The sequence below is a fragment of the Rattus rattus genome, chromosome 4 (assembly GCF_011064425.1).
Source record: "Rattus rattus isolate New Zealand chromosome 4, Rrattus_CSIRO_v1, whole genome shotgun sequence".
Taxonomy (NCBI): Eukaryota; Metazoa; Chordata; class Mammalia; order Rodentia; family Muridae; genus Rattus; species Rattus rattus.
In genome coordinates, this window is record NC_046157.1 from 4,519,871 (window position 1) to 4,536,025 (window position 16,155).

At 38.5% G+C, this 16,155-nt stretch overlaps 1 pseudogene; it reads left to right on the forward strand.

Annotated features, from left to right (window-relative positions):
• Nucleotides 1-937: 937 nt before the first annotated feature.
• LOC116897795 lies at nt 938-2,870 on the forward strand (annotated as a pseudogene).
• Nucleotides 2,871-16,155: the final 13,285 nt, after the last annotated feature.

The following is a 16,155-nucleotide window of genomic DNA, read 5'->3' on the forward strand; positions in this document are numbered from 1 at the left end:
ATATGATTAATTTCTTGTGTTTTCTTTGTGTAGTTATATTCCTTGTGTTGGAGTTGTCCTTCTAGTATCTGCTATAGGGCTGGATTAATAGAAACATATTGTTTAAATTTGGTATTGTCATGGAATATCTTGGTTTCTCCACCTATGGTGATTGAGAGTTCTCCTGGGTATAACAGTCTGTGGTCTCACAGGGTCTGTGTACCACCTGTTCAGGATCTTCTGGCTTTTAGTATCTCTACTAAGAAGTCTGGTGTACTTACCCCTTTTAATATTCTTTCTTTGTTCTGTAAATTTAGTGTTTTGATTATTATATGGTGAGTGGATTTTCTTTTCTGGTCCAATCTATTTGGTGTTCTTTGGTGTAGGCTTCTACATTTATGGCCATCTCTTCCTTTAGGTTAGGGAAGATTTCTTGTATGATTTTGTAGAAGATAGTTTCTTGCTCTTTGTACTGAGAATCATCACTCCCTTCTACTGCTATTATTCTTAAGGTTGGTGTTTTCTTTTGTCCAATCTTCCTGGGTGTTTTGTGTTAGAAACATTTACTCTTTAAATTTTCTTTGATAGATGCATCAACATCTTGTACGGTACCTTTTACACCTGAGACTTTCTTTTCCATCTCTTGTATTTTGTTGGTAATACCTGCATCTGTAGTTCCTGTTCTGTTTCCTATGTTTTCCATCTCCAGGGTTGCATCCATTTGTGATTTCTTTATTATTTTTATTTCTTCTTTTTAGGTCTTGGTCCATTTTGTTCAATTCCTTCACCTTTTTGATTGTATTTTCTTATATTTCTTTAGGAGATTTGTTTCCTTTTTCAGGAGTTTATCCTGTTTACCTGTGCTTTCCTTTATTATTTCCTCATTGAATGTGCAGCCAGCTCTTGGGCATTTGTGTGGTCTCATAGTCAGCGCAGCCAGGCCTACATGCAAGCAGCCATGTCTAAGGGACCAGCAGTAGGCATTGACCTTTGTACCACCTACTCCTGTGTGGGTGTCTTCCAGCATGAAAAGGTGGAAATAATTGCCAATAACTAGGGTAACTGCACCAAGCCAAACTATGTTGCTTCCACCAACTCAGAATGATTAATTGGGGATGCAACCAAGAATGAGGTTGCAATGAACTCCACCAACACAGTTTTTTTTATCCAAACAGCTGATTGGACATAGGTTTGATGGTGCTCTTGTTCAGTCTGACATGAAGGATTGGCCCTTCATGGTGGTGAATGATGCAGGCTGGCCCAAGGTCCAAGTTGAATTACAAAAGGGGAGACACAAAGCTTCTATACAGAGGAAGTGTCCTAGGTGGTTCTGACAAAGATGAAGGAAAATACAGAAGCATAATTTGCAAAGACTGTTACCAATGCTGTGGTCACAGTGTCACCTTACTTCAGTAACTCTTGGGGGCAGGCAACAAAAGATGCTGGAACTATTGCTGGCCTCAATGTACTTCAAATTATCAATGAACCAACTGCTGCTGCTGTTGCCTATGGCTTAGATAAGAAGGTCAGAGCTGAAAGGAATGTGCTGATTTTTTTACTTGGGAGGTGGCACTTTTGATGTGTCAATCCTCACTATTGAGGATGGAATTTTTGAAGTCAAATCAACAGCTGGAAATACCCACTTGGGTGGGAAAGACTTTGATAAACGAATGATCATCAATTTCATTGTTGAGTTTAAGCGAAAGCACAAGAAGGACATCAGTGAGAACAAGAGAGCTGTCTGGCATCTCCAGACTTTCTTGAATGGACCAAGTGCACCCTCTCCTCCACCACCCAGGCCAGTATTAAAATTGATTCTCTCTATGAGGAAATTGACTATGAAAACTTCAGTACCCATGCTTGATTTGAGGAATTGAATGCTGTTCCATGGCACACTGGACCCTGTAGAGAAGGCCCTTCAAAATGCCAAACTAGACAAGTCACAGATCCATGATATTGTCTTGGTAGGTTGTTCTACCAGAATCCCCAAGATCCAGAAACTTCTGCAAGACGTTTTCAATGGAAAAGAACTGAATAATAACATTAACCCCAATGAAGCTATTGCCTATGGTGCAGCTGTCCAGGCAGCCATTCTATCTGGAGACAAGTCTGAGAATGTTCCGAATTTGCTGCTTTTGGATGTCATCCCTCTTTCCTTTGGGATTGAAACTGCTGGTGGAGTCATGTCTGTCCTCAACAAGTACAATACCACCATTCCCATCAAGTAGACACAGACTTTCACCACCTACCCTGACAACAGTCAGGTGTACTGATACAGGTATATGAAGGTGAAAGGACCATGACCCAAGGACAACAACCTACTTGGAAATTTGAGCTCACAAGCATACCTCCAGCACCCTGTAGGGTTCCTCATATTGAGATTACTTTTGACATTGGTGTCAATGGCATCCTTAATGTTTCTGCTGTAGATATGAGCACAGGAAAGGAGAACAAGATCACCATCACAAATGACAATGGCCACTTGAGTAAGGAGGACATTAAGCACATGGTCCAAAAAGCTGAGAAGTACAAAGCTGGGGATGAGAAGCAGAGAGATAAAGTTTCCTTCAAGGTTTCACTGGAGTTTTATGCATTCAACATGAAAGCAACTTTTGAAAATGAGAAACCTCAAGGCAAGATCAACAATGACAAATGGAGATTCTTGACAAGTGCAGTAACATCATCAGCTGACTTGATAAGAACCAGACTTCAGAGAAGGATGAATTTGAGCATCAGCAGAAAGAACTAGAGAAAGTCTGCAACCCTATCATTGCCAACTGTACCAGGGTTCTGGTGGCATGCCTGGAGAAATGCCTGGTGAATTCCTGGATGGGGGAGCTCCTCCATCTGGTGGTGTTTCTTCAGGCCCCACAATTGAAGAGGTGGATTAAATCAGTCCAAGTAAAGGGTATAGCATTGTTCCACAAAGACCCAAAATAAGTAACATAGAGTAATAAAACTACTCAAATTGGCACCAATAAATAAATAAATAAAAGAATTATTTATATCCTCCTTAAAGGCTTCTATTATTTTCATGAAATGGGATTTTAAGTCAGAATCTTGCTCTTCAAATGTGTTAGTGAAGCCAGGGCTTCTTGTGATAAGAAATGGGGTTTTGATGTTTCCAAGTTACATTGGATTCTGTTGCTTATGTTCTTGCACTTGCCTTTCACCATTAGAATATCTCTGGTATTAAGTGTTCTGGGTGTCTTGGATTGGAGTGGGCCTCTCAGAGGCAGGTAGAGCTATGTGACAAGGCCTCCTGAGAGGCAGGCATTGCTATCTCTGGTTAGGGAAGGTCTCCTGTGTCCCTGGTTAGAGAAAGCCTCATGTGTCCCTGGTTATGGCAAACCTCCTGGAAGACAGGTAGGCTGTGGGGAAGTGGGGACAGGCCCATGGATTTACCATGGGTACAGTTGTAGGTGCAGACTGGAAGGGCCTAAGATATTCTTAAAATGAAACTGTTAGTGCTAAAATAAATATCTCTATACAGAAACAAATAGGACAAATTAAAATGAATTATTTGGGTTTATAACTTTTAAATTATAAACTTTTGAACATTATGTTAAGTCTATGTATCTCAAATGTTCATTTGAATAGTTAAATGTGTCCAACAAAAGCTAGAAAATATTTTACAATATATTTTTTAGTCTTTCATGAAATGAACCAAAATATTCAGAATTGATAAGCTGCTACAATTTGAATCACTCATTGGTCTTAGTAGAATGCAGTGATGAAAAGAAGCCTACAACATTCTGGAAATAATGAGATTTTTTTCTAAACACTGTTATTGCCATTTCATGTAGTTACAAATTAGGTTCTCTTTTATTCAGGAATGATGCCTTAGGCAAATTTTGTAGATGTCAAAACCCATAATATAGAAGACAACCACAATGACCCCAACTACAGGAAGCACAACTGTGTAGTCAGACAAACACTATGTCCACTAGTCATCCACTCTGAAATAAAACAAATAAAATGTAGCAGGTAAGATTGGGTGATGACAGACCAGAGTGCAAAGGACATGAACATATTTGATCATGACTTTTTCTTTGTTGATTGCCTGATAAATTGATTAACTGGTTGATTGTACTGCTGGGCATCTAACCAAAACTTTATGCCTTCTAGGCAAGCATTCTACAACTGAGCTACACCTACAGAGATGGGGGTAGATTATTTACCTTTGAAATTCTCTCGTTCATAAAATAAGCATATAGTATATATTATTTTAAGTAATTATATAAGTCAGTCCTATTTGAACCATTAATATCAAATTGTGGTAATACACACTTTCTGAATTGAGAAAAGATATTTCCAAGAGTGCTCCCTGAGAAGTGAGATGTTCCTATTTAAAAGAAATCAGTTATATCAGTAGATTATAAAACATTGTCTCATAATCTGTACTTTGTCTTTACTTTGTAAACATCTTTGTCACTCTTAAGCTTTGATTGTATAATTCTCAGCTAATATTTAAGAATATCTATAATTATCAGAGCTTAAAAGTGAGACATTATATACTTGACACGACTGTTTTTCTTCAGTCCTAGAGAACACCTTATTCAATTGATTAAATTTATTAACTAGGTCAGAGACTAACCTATCTCAACTGGAAAAGAATGAAGCGGACTAAAAATAAATAGAAAAATAATAGAATTCCCAGTGGAATATGGAATTTGAAAGAGAAGAGAATAAACAAAGAATTAGATCTATATCTCAGTCATAAGAGATAAGATGCTTGTGTGAAGTCTTGGAATGAATCAATCCTGTACGTCTAGAGTTTGGGAAAGAGATGAAAATGACAGAGTTTCCCCCCTCCCCAAAATATGTTTTTATAGCAAACAAAAAATATTTGCAATAAAGTAATTTGATTTGGCACTGAACAATACTTAGAAGGAGACATATTTAGGGATTCTTTTGCTGTGAAGAGAAACCATGACTATAGTAACCCATAAAGGAAGCGTTTAATAGAAATTGGCTTACTGTCATGATGGGAATGCAGACAAACAGAGTGGTGGAATGGTAGTTCAGAGTTCTATATCTGGATCAGCAGGCACCAGGAAGAGAGTCCTGGCTTAAGCATTTGAAACTTCAACCATCACTTTCTCCATCAAGCCTATCTCTGCTTCAATGAGGTTAAACCTCCTTATAGTACCTCCTCTTATAGTACCAGGTAATGAGAGCTATTTTCATTCAAACTGTCACACAGGATTACAATATCATACGCCTTATTAATTTAACAAAAATACCGATATTGCTATAAATGCTTATCTGCTACAGCAGAAGGTATACAACTGAAAATTTAAGAAATTCAATAAATAACTGTTTTGCATTCAGAATCAGGACAATAGAAACTAGAGGGAATTTTTTAATTAGTTAAAAGTACTTTGGTTCTCAGGAATGACATAGACACATATCACTTTTCAAGGTTAATCTATTCAGAATATAGACATGTTTAGTTACTTATCAATATTTGAGAAAAATTATTCCTACAGACCTCAGGGTCTTCTCAAACTTGAGCTATCCAAAACTTAGATTCCTATAAGCAGAGATCAAAACTGAGCAGCACCACACCTGGCCTATTATTAGGTATTTCCTATATGAAAAAGTAGCCTTCTTCTACTCAGAACAAGAAAAGCCAAGGATCAGATGGATTTGATGGAGAATTCTATCAGACCTTCATAAAAGACTTAATACCAGTACTGTTCAAACTATTCTACAAAATAGAAACAGAAGGAACACTACCCAATTTCTCCTATGAAGCCAGAATTACACTTATACCTAAACCACAAAAAAACCAGCAAAGAAAACATCAGACAAGTTTCTCTTATGAATATTAATGCAAAATATTCAATTAAAATTCTTGAAAAATGAATCCAAGAACACACCGAAGCAATCAGCCATCATGAGCAAGAAGGCTTCATCACAATAATCAAACTCAGGGCTGAAATCAACCAAGTAGAAAGAAAAAGAACTACACAAAGAGTCAAAAAATAGGAGCTGCTTCTTGCAGAAAACCAACAAGACAGTTAAACCCTTAGCCAGACTAACCAGAGGACACAGAGAGTATATCCAAATTAACAAAATCAGAAATGAAAAGGGAGACATAATAACAGAATCTGAGGAAATCCAAAAAATCAATAGATCCTTCTACAAAAGCCTATATTCAAAAAAAATAGAAAATCTGGATAAAATGGACAATTTTCTAGACATACACGAGGTACCAAATCAGGATCAGAAAACCATCTAAACAGTCAAACAACTCCTAAAGAACTAGAAGTAGTTTTTAAAAGTCTCCCAAACAATAAAAGGCCAGGACCAGATAGGTTTAGTGCAAAATTCTTCATAGAGGACCTAATACCAATAATCTCCAAACTATTCCACAAAATAGAAACAGAAGGAGCACTACCAAATCTTTTCTATGAAACCACAATTACACTTATACCAAAACACAAAGACCCAACAAAGAAAGAAAACTTCAGACATTCACAGACCAATTTTCCTTATGAATGTTAATGCAAAAATACTCAATAAAATTCTCACAAACTGAATCTAAGAACACATCAAAATAATCATCCATCATGATCAAATAGGCTTTATCCCAGAGATGCAGGGATGGTTCAATATAAGGAAATTCATCAATGTCACTCACTATATAAACAAACTCAAAAAAAAAATGATCATCTCATTAGATGCTGAGAAAGCATTTGACAAAATTCAACACCCCTTCACATTAAAATTCTTGGAAAGATCAGGAATTCCAGGCGCATACCTAAACATAGTAAAAGCAATATAGAAAAAGTGGTAGTCAACATCATAAAAAATTGAGAGAAAATTGAAACAAACCCACTAAAATCAGGGACTAGACAAGGCTCCCCACTATCTCCCTACTTATTTAATATAGTACTCAAAGTCATAGCCAGAGCAATCATACAACAAAAGGAGGTCAAAGAATACAAATTGAAAAGGAAGAAGTCAAAATATCACTATTTGAAGATAATACGATAGTATACTTAAGTAACACCAAAAGTTCCACCAGAAAACTATTAAGCCTGACAAACAATTTAAGCAAAGTGGGTGGAAATAAAATTAACTCAAGCAAATCAGTAGCCTTCCTCAACACAAATGATAAACAGGCTGAGAAATTAGGGAAACAACACCCTTCATAACAGCCCCAAATAATATAAAATGCTTTGGTGTGACTTTAACCAAGAAAGTGAAAGATCTGTATGATAAGAAATTCAAGTCTTTGAAGAAAGAAATTGAAGAAGATCTCAGAAGATGGAAAGATCTCCCATGTTCATGGATTGGCAGGATTAATATAGTAAAAATGGCCATTTTACCAAAAGCAATCTACAGATTCAATGCAATCCCCATCAAAATTCCAATCCAATTCTTCATAGGGTTAGAAAGAACAATTTGCAAATTCATCTGGAATAACAAAAAACCCAGGATAGCTAAAAGTATCCTCAACAATAAAAGGACTTCTGGGGGAATCACCATCCCTGACCTCAAACAGTATTGCAGAGCAATAGTGATAAAAAAAATGTATGGTATTGGTATAGAGACTGGCCAACAGACCAGTGGAATAGAATTGAGGACCCAGAAATAAACCCATGCACATATGATCACTTGATTTAGGACAAAGTAACCAAAACCATCGAATGGAAAAAAGATAGCATTTTCAACAAATGGTGCTGGTTCAACTGGAGATCAACATGTAGAAAAATGGAAATCGATCCATTCCTATTGCCCTGTACAAAGTTTAATTCCAAGTAGATCAAGGACTTCCACATCAAACTAGATACACTCAAACTAATAGAAGAAAAAGTGGGGAAGAGTCTCAAACACATGGGCATTGGGGAAAATTTTCTGAACAAAACACCAATGGCTTATGCTCTAAGATCAAGAATCGACAAATAGGATCTCATAAAACTGCAAAGCTTCTGTAAAGCAAAGGACACTGTCATTAGGACAAAACGGCAACCAACAGATTGGGAAAAGATCTTTACCAATCCTACAACTGATAGAGGGCTAATATCCAAAATATACAAAGAACTCACAAAATTAGACTCCAGAGAACCAAACGACCCAATTAAAAAATGGGGTACAGAGCTAAATAATGATTCACAGCTGAGGAACATTGAATGACTGAGAAGCACCTAAAGAAATGTTCAACAGAACCTCCCGGAAGGGGCGGCGCAGATCTTCCTGGCTGCTGAGGCCGTGGAGAGCTCATAGGCAACACCCCGCGAGCAAACTTGAGCCTGGGGACCACAGGTAAGACAAACTTTTCTGCTACAAACGACTTGCCTGGTGATCTCGGGTCACACAGAGGCGGAGGTATATCCTAAAGCAAAAGGATATACCTTCTTCTCAGCTCCTCATGGTACTTTCTCCAAAATTGACCATATAATTGGTCAGAAAATGGGCCTCAACAGGTACAGAAAGATAGAAATAATCCCATGCGTGCTATCAGACCACCACGGCCTAAAACTGGTCTTCAATAACAATAAGGGAAGAATGCCCACATATACGTGGAAATTGAACAATGCTCTACTCAATGATAACCTGGTCAAGGAAGAAATAAAGAAAGAAATTAAAGACTTTTTAGAATTTAATGAAAATGAAGATACAACATACCCAAACTTATGGGACACAATGAAAGCTGTGCTAAGAGGAAAACTCATAGCGCTGAGTGCCTGCCGAAAGAAACAGGAAAGAGCATATGTCAGCAGCTTGACAGCACACCTAAAAGCTCTAGAACAAAAAGAAGCAAATACACCCAGGAGGAGAAGGCAGGAAATAATCAAACTCAGAGCCTAAATCAACCAAGTAGAAACAAAAAGGACCATAGAAAGAATCAACAGAACCAAAAGTTGGTTCTTTGAGAAAATCAACAAGATAGATAAACCCTTAGCCAGAGACTAACGAGAGGACACAGAGAGTGTGTCCAAATTAACAAAATCAGAAATGAAAAGGGAGACATAACTACAGATTCAGAGGAAATTCAAAAAAAAAAATCATCAGATCTTTTACTATAAAAGCCTATATTCAACAAAACTTGAAAATCTGCAGGAAATGGACAATTTCCTAGACAGATACCAGGTACCAAGTTAAATCAGGAACAGATAAACCAGTTAAACAACCCCATAACTCCTAAGGAAATAGAAGCAGTCATTAAAGGTCTCCCAACCAAAAAAGAGCCCAGGTCCAGACGGGTTTAGTGCAGAATTCTATCAGACCTTCATAGAAGACCTCGTACCAATATTATTCAAACTATTCCACAAAATTGAAACAGATGGAGCACTACCGAGTTCCTTCTATGAAGCCACAATTACTCTTATACCTAAACCACACAAAGACCCAACAAAGAAAGAGAACTTCAGACCAATTTCCCTTATGAACATCGACGCAAAAATACTCAACAAAATTCTGGCAAACCGAATCCAAGAGCACATCAAAACAATCATCCACCATGATCAAGTAGGCTTCATCCCAGGCATGCAGGGATGGTTTAATATACGGAAAACCATCAACGTGATCCATTATATAAACAAACTGAAAGAACAAAACCACATGATCATTTCATTAGATGCTGAGAAAGCATTTGACAAAATTCAACACCCCTTCATGATAAAAGTCCTGGAAAGAATAGGAATCCAAGGCCCATACCTAAACATAGTAAAAGCCATATACAGCAAACCAGTGGCTAACATTAAACTAAATGGAGAGAAACTTGAAGCAATCCCACTAAAATCAGGGACTAGACAAGGCTGCCCACTCTCTCCCTACTTATTCAATATAGTTCTTGAAGTTCTAGCCAGAGCAATCAGACAACAAAAGGAGGTCAAGGGATACAGATCGGAAAAGAAGAAGTCAAAAATATCACTATTTGCAGATGATATGATAGTATATTTAAGTGATGCCAAAAAAGTTCCACCAGAGAACTACTAAAGCTGATAAACAACTTCAGCAAAGTGGCTGGGTATAAAATTAACTCAAATAAATCAGTAGCCTTCCTCTACACAAAAAGAGAAACAAGCCGAGAAAGAAATTAGGGAAACGACACCCTTCATAATAGACCCAAATAATATAAAGTACCTCGGCGTGACTTTAACCAAGCAAGGGAAAGATCTGTACAACAAGAACTTCAAGACTCTGAAGAAAGAAATTGAAGAAGATCTCAGAAGATGGAAAGATCTCCCATGCTCATGGATTGGCAGGATTAATATAGTAAAAATGGCCATTTTACCAAAAGCGATCTACAGATTCAATGCAATCCCCATCAAAATACCAATCCAATTCTTCAAAGAGTTAGACAGAACAATTTGCAAATTCATCTGGAGTAACAAAAAACCCAGGATAGCTAAAACTATCCTCAACAATAAAAGGACTTCAGGGGGAATCACTATCCCAGATCTCAAGCAGTATTACAGAGCAATAGTGATAAAAACTGCATGGTATTGGTACAGAGACAGACAGATAGACCAATGGAACAGAATTGAAGACCCAGAAATGAACCCACACACCTATGGGCACTTGATTTTTGATAAAGGAGCCAAAACCATCCAATGGAAAAAAAGATAGCATTTTCAGCAAATGGTGCTGGTTCAACTGGAGGTCAACATGTAGAAGAATGCAGATCGATCCATGCTTATCACCCTGTACAAAGCTTAAGTCCAAGTGGATCAAGGACCTCCACATCAAACCAGATACACTCAAACTAATAGAAGAAAAACTAGGAAGCATTTGGAACACATGGGCACTGGAAAAAATTTCCTGAACAAAACACCCATGGCTTATGCTCTAAGATCAAGAATCGACAAATGGGATCTCTAAAAAAAAACTGCAAAGCTTCTGTAAGGCAAAGGACACTGTGGTTAGGACAAATGGCAACCAACAGATTGGGGAAAAGATCTTTACCAATCCTACAACAGATAGAGGGCTTATATCCAAAATATACAAAGAACTGAAGAAGTTAGACAGCAGGGAGACAAATAACCCTATTAAAAAATGGGGTTCAGAGCTAAACAGAGAATTCACAGCTGAGGAATGCCGAATGGCTGAGAAACACCTAAAGAAATGTTCAACATCGTTAGTCATAAGGGAAATGCAAATCAAAACAACCCTGAGATTTCACCTCACACCAGTGAGAATGGCTAAGATCAAAAACTCAGGTGACAGCAAATGCTGGCGAGGATGTGGAGAAAGGGGAACACTCCTCCATTGTTGGTGGGGTTGCAGACTGCTACAACCATTCTGGAAATCAGTCTGGAGGTTCCTCAGAAAATTGGACATTGAACTGCCTGAGGATCCAGCTATACCTCTCTTGGGCATATACCCAAAAGATGCCCCAACATATAAAAAAAAGACACGTGCTCCACTATGTTCATCGCAGCCTTATTTATAATAGCCAGAAGCTGGAAAGAACCCAGATGCCCTTCAACAGAGGAATGGATACAGAAAATGTGGTACATCTACACAATGGAATATTACTCAGCTATCAAAAACAATGACCTTGTGAAATTCGTAGGCAAATGGTTGGAACTGGAAACTATCATCCTGAGTGAGCTAACCCAATCACAGAAAGACATACATGGTATGTACTCATTGATAAGTGGCTATTAGCCCAAATGCTTGAATTACCCTAGATGCCTAGAACAAATGAAACTCAAGACGGATGATCAAAATGTGAATGCAGATCGCTCCTGAGAGACACAGCCAGAATACAGCAAATACAGAGGCGTATGCCAGCAGGAAACCACTGAACTGAGAACAGGACCCCTGTTGAAGGAATCAGAGAAAGAACTGGAAGAGCATGAAGGAGCTCGAGACCCCATATGTACAGCAATGCCAACCAACCAGAGCTTCCAGGGACTAAGCCACTACCCAAAGACTATACATGGACTGACCCTGGACTCTGACCTCGTAGGTTGCAATGAATATCCTAGTAAGAGCACCAGTGGAAGGGGAAGCCCTGGGTCCTGCTAAGACTGAACCCCTAGTGAACTAGACTTTTGGGGAGAGGGCAGCAATGGGGGGTGGGTTGGGAGGGAACACCCATAAGGAAGGGGGGGGGAGGGGATGTTTACCCGGAAACCGGAAAGGGAATAACACTCAAAATGTACATAAGAAATACTCAAGTTAATAATAACAAAAAAAAATGGAAAAAAAAAAGAAATGTTCAACATTCTTAGTCATCAGGGGAATGCAAATCAAAACAACCCTGAGATTCCACCTCACACCAGTTAGAATGACTAAGATCAAAAACTCAGGGTACAGCAGGTGCTGGTGAGGATGTGAAGAAGGAAGAACACTCCTCCATTGTTGATGGGATTGCAAACTGGTACAACCACTCTGGAAATCAGTCTGGAGGTTCCTCAAAAAACTGGACATTGCACTACCTGAGGACCCAGCTATACCACTCCTAGGCATATACCCAAAAGATGCCCCAACATACAACAAAGACACATGCTCCACTGTGTTCATAGAAGCCTTATTTATAATAGACAGAAGCTGGAAAGATCCCAGATGCCCTTCACCAGAGAAATGGATTCAAAAAATGTGGTACATCTACACAATGGAGTACTACTCAGCTATCAAAAACAATGGCTTCATGAAATTCATAGGCAAATGGATGGAACTAGAAAATATCGTCCTGAGTGAGGTAACCCAATCACAGAAAAACACACATGGTATGCACACATTGATAAGTGGCTATTAGCCCAAATGCTCAAATTACCCAAGATGCACAGACCACATGAAACTCAAGAAGGATGACCAAAATGTGAATGCTTCACTCTTTCTTTAAAAGGGGAACAAAAACACCCATATGAGAGAATAGGGAGACAAAGTTTAGAGCAGAGACTGAAGGAAGGACCATTCAGAGCCTGCCCCACATGTGGCCCATATATATACAGCCACCCAAACTAGATAAGACAGATAAAGCTAAGAAGTGCATGCTGACGGTAACTGAATATAGATGTCTCCTGAGAGACACAGCCAGAATATGTCAAATAAAGAGGCAAATGCCAGCAGCAAACCAGTGTACTTAAAATGGGACCCCCTTTGGAGGAATTAGAGAAAGGACTGAAAGAGCTGAAGGGGCTTTTGACCCCATGAGAACAATAATGCCAACCATCCAGAGCTCCCAGGGACTAAACCACTACCCAAAGACTATATATACATGGACTGATCCTGGGCTCCAACTGCATAGATAATGGCGAATAGCCTTGTTGGGGCACCAATGGAAGGGGAAGCCCTTGGTCCTGCCAAGGTTGGACCTCCAGTGTAGAGGATTGTTCAGGAGGTGGTAATGAGAGTTAATGGGGAGAGGAATATCCATATAGAAGCGGAGGGGAAGAGGCTAGAGTGCTGAAGGACAAGAAACTGGGAAAGGGAATAACATTGGAAATGTAAGAATTGCCCAATTTAATAAAAATGGAAAAAATTAACATAAACAAATAAGTAGCATTCCTGTACTCAAAGGATAAACAGGCTGAGAAAGAAATTAGGGAAACTACACTTTTCACAATAATCACAAATAATGTAAAATACTTCAGTATGATGCTAATCAAGCAAGTGAAAAATCTATATAACAAGAACTTCAAGTCTCGAAGAAAGAAATTGAAGAAGATCTCAGAAGGTGGAAAGACCTCCCATGATCATGGATTGGCAGGATTATTATAGTAAAAATGGCCATCTTGCCAAAAGCAATCTACAGATTCAATGTAATCACAATCAAAATTCAAACTCAATTTTTCATAGAGTTAGAAAGAGCAATCTGCAAATTCACTGGGAATAAAAAGAAACCCAAGATAGCTAAAACTATTCTCAACAATAAAAGAACTGTGGGAATCACCATCCCTGACCTCAAGCAGTATTATAGAGCAATATTGATAAAAAAAAATTGTATGGCATTGGTACAGAGAGAAGCATGTAGATCAATAGGATAGAATTGAAGACCCAGAAATGAACCCACACACCTGTGGTCACTTGATCTTTGACAAGGAGCTAAAACCATCCAGTGGAAAAATGAGAGTATTTTCAACAAATGGTGCTGGTTCAACTGGAGGTCAGCATGTAGAAGAATGCAAATTGATCCATTATTATCACCCTGTACAAAGCTTAAGTCCAAGTGGATCAAGGACCTCCACATCAAACCAGATACACTTGAACTAATAGAAGAAAATGTGGGGAAGAACCTTGAACACATAGGCACTGGAAAAATTTCCTAAACAGAACACCAATGGCTTATGCTCTAAGATCAACAATCGACAAATGGGACTTCATAAAATTGCAAAGATTCTGTAAGGCAAACAACACTTTCACGAGTACAAGATGGCAACCAACAGATTGGGAAAAAATCTTTACTAATCCTACATCTGATAGAGGCCTAATATCCAATATATACAAAGAACTCTAGAAGTTAGACTTCAGGGAATCAAATAACCCTCCTAAAAATGGGGTACAGAGCTAAAGTAAGAATTCTCAACTGTGGAATATTGAATGGCTGAGAAGCACCTATAGAAATGTTGAACATCCTAAGTCATCAGGGAAACACAAATCAAAATAACCCTGAGATTCCAACTCACACCTGTCAGAATGGCTAAGATAAAAACTCAAGTAACAACAGATGCTTAAGAGGGTGTGCAGAAAGAGGAACACTCCTCCATTTTTGGTGGGATTGCAAGCTGGTACAACTACTCTGTAAATCAGTCTGGAGATTCCTCAGAAAATTTGACGTAGTACTACTTGAGGAACCAGCTCTACCACTCCTGGGCATATACCCAAAAGATGCTCCAACATATAACAAGGACACATGTTTATATCAGCCTTATTTATAATAGCCAGAAGCTGAAAATAACCCAGATATCCCTCAAAAGAGGAATGGATACAGAAAATGTGGTACATCTACACAATGGAGTAAAACTCAACTATTAAAAACAACGACTTGATGAAATTCATAGGCAAATGGATTGAACTAGAAAATATCATACTGAGTGAGGTAACCCAATCACCACACACACACACACACACACACACACACACACACACACACACACACACACACACACATGGTATGCAATCACTGATAAGTAGATATTAACTCAAAAGCTCAGATTAATCAAGATACAATCCATAGACCACATGAAGCTCAAGAAGGACAACCAAAAGGCAGATGCTTCAATACTTCTTAGAAGGGTGAACAAAAATATCCATGAGAGAAAATACAGAGACAAAGTTTGGAGCAGAGACTGAAGGAAAGGTCATCCAGAGACTGCCCTACCTGGGGATCCAGCCCATGCACATACAACCACCAAACCCAGACAATATTGATGATGCCAAGAAACGCGTGCTGACAGAAATCTGTTAGCTCCTGTCTCCCTCTGCCAGAGCATGACAAATACACAAGCAGATGCCCACAGCCAACCACTGAACTGAGAATGGGGTCCCCATTGGAGGAGTTAGAGAAAGGAATGAAGGACCTAAAGGGTCTTACGACCCCATAAGAACAACAATACCTACCAACCAGAGTTCCCAAAAACACCTCCATAGAGTACACATGAACAGACCCATGACTCCACCTGCATATGTAGCAGAGGAAGGCCTTGTTGGGCACCAATGGGAGGAGAAGCCCTTGATTCTGACAAGGCTCGACCCCCCAGTGTAAGGAAATGTCAGGGTGGGGAGGCAGGAAGGGTTGGATGGATGGGTGGGGGGACACCCTCATAGAAGAAGGGGAAACGGAAATAGTCTAGGAGGGTAATGGACAGGAAACTGGGAAAGGGGATAACATTTGATGTGTAAATAAAAATATCCAATAAAAATGAGAAAAATAAAATATAGCTTTCTTTTTGTTGCTATTAGTTATTACTAAAATGAATTAATAAATTTTAATAAAAAAGTTTTTCATTTGCATTAGTTTGGAAAATTGCTACAACAGTTGACACACATAGTTCCACTATATGTTCTATAAATACATTAATGAATATTTCTTCTTTTTAGATAACATGTTATGGTTGCCTTACTGCAGCTTAGCAAGACTTTACTACATGCATCTACATACAGATATAAATATAGACTTGATTAGAATTATGCATTACTCTGAAATAGATGTGTGAAACAAGCTAAGAAAGTGAGTTTACAAAACACAAAAATGAGACATTTTTCCAT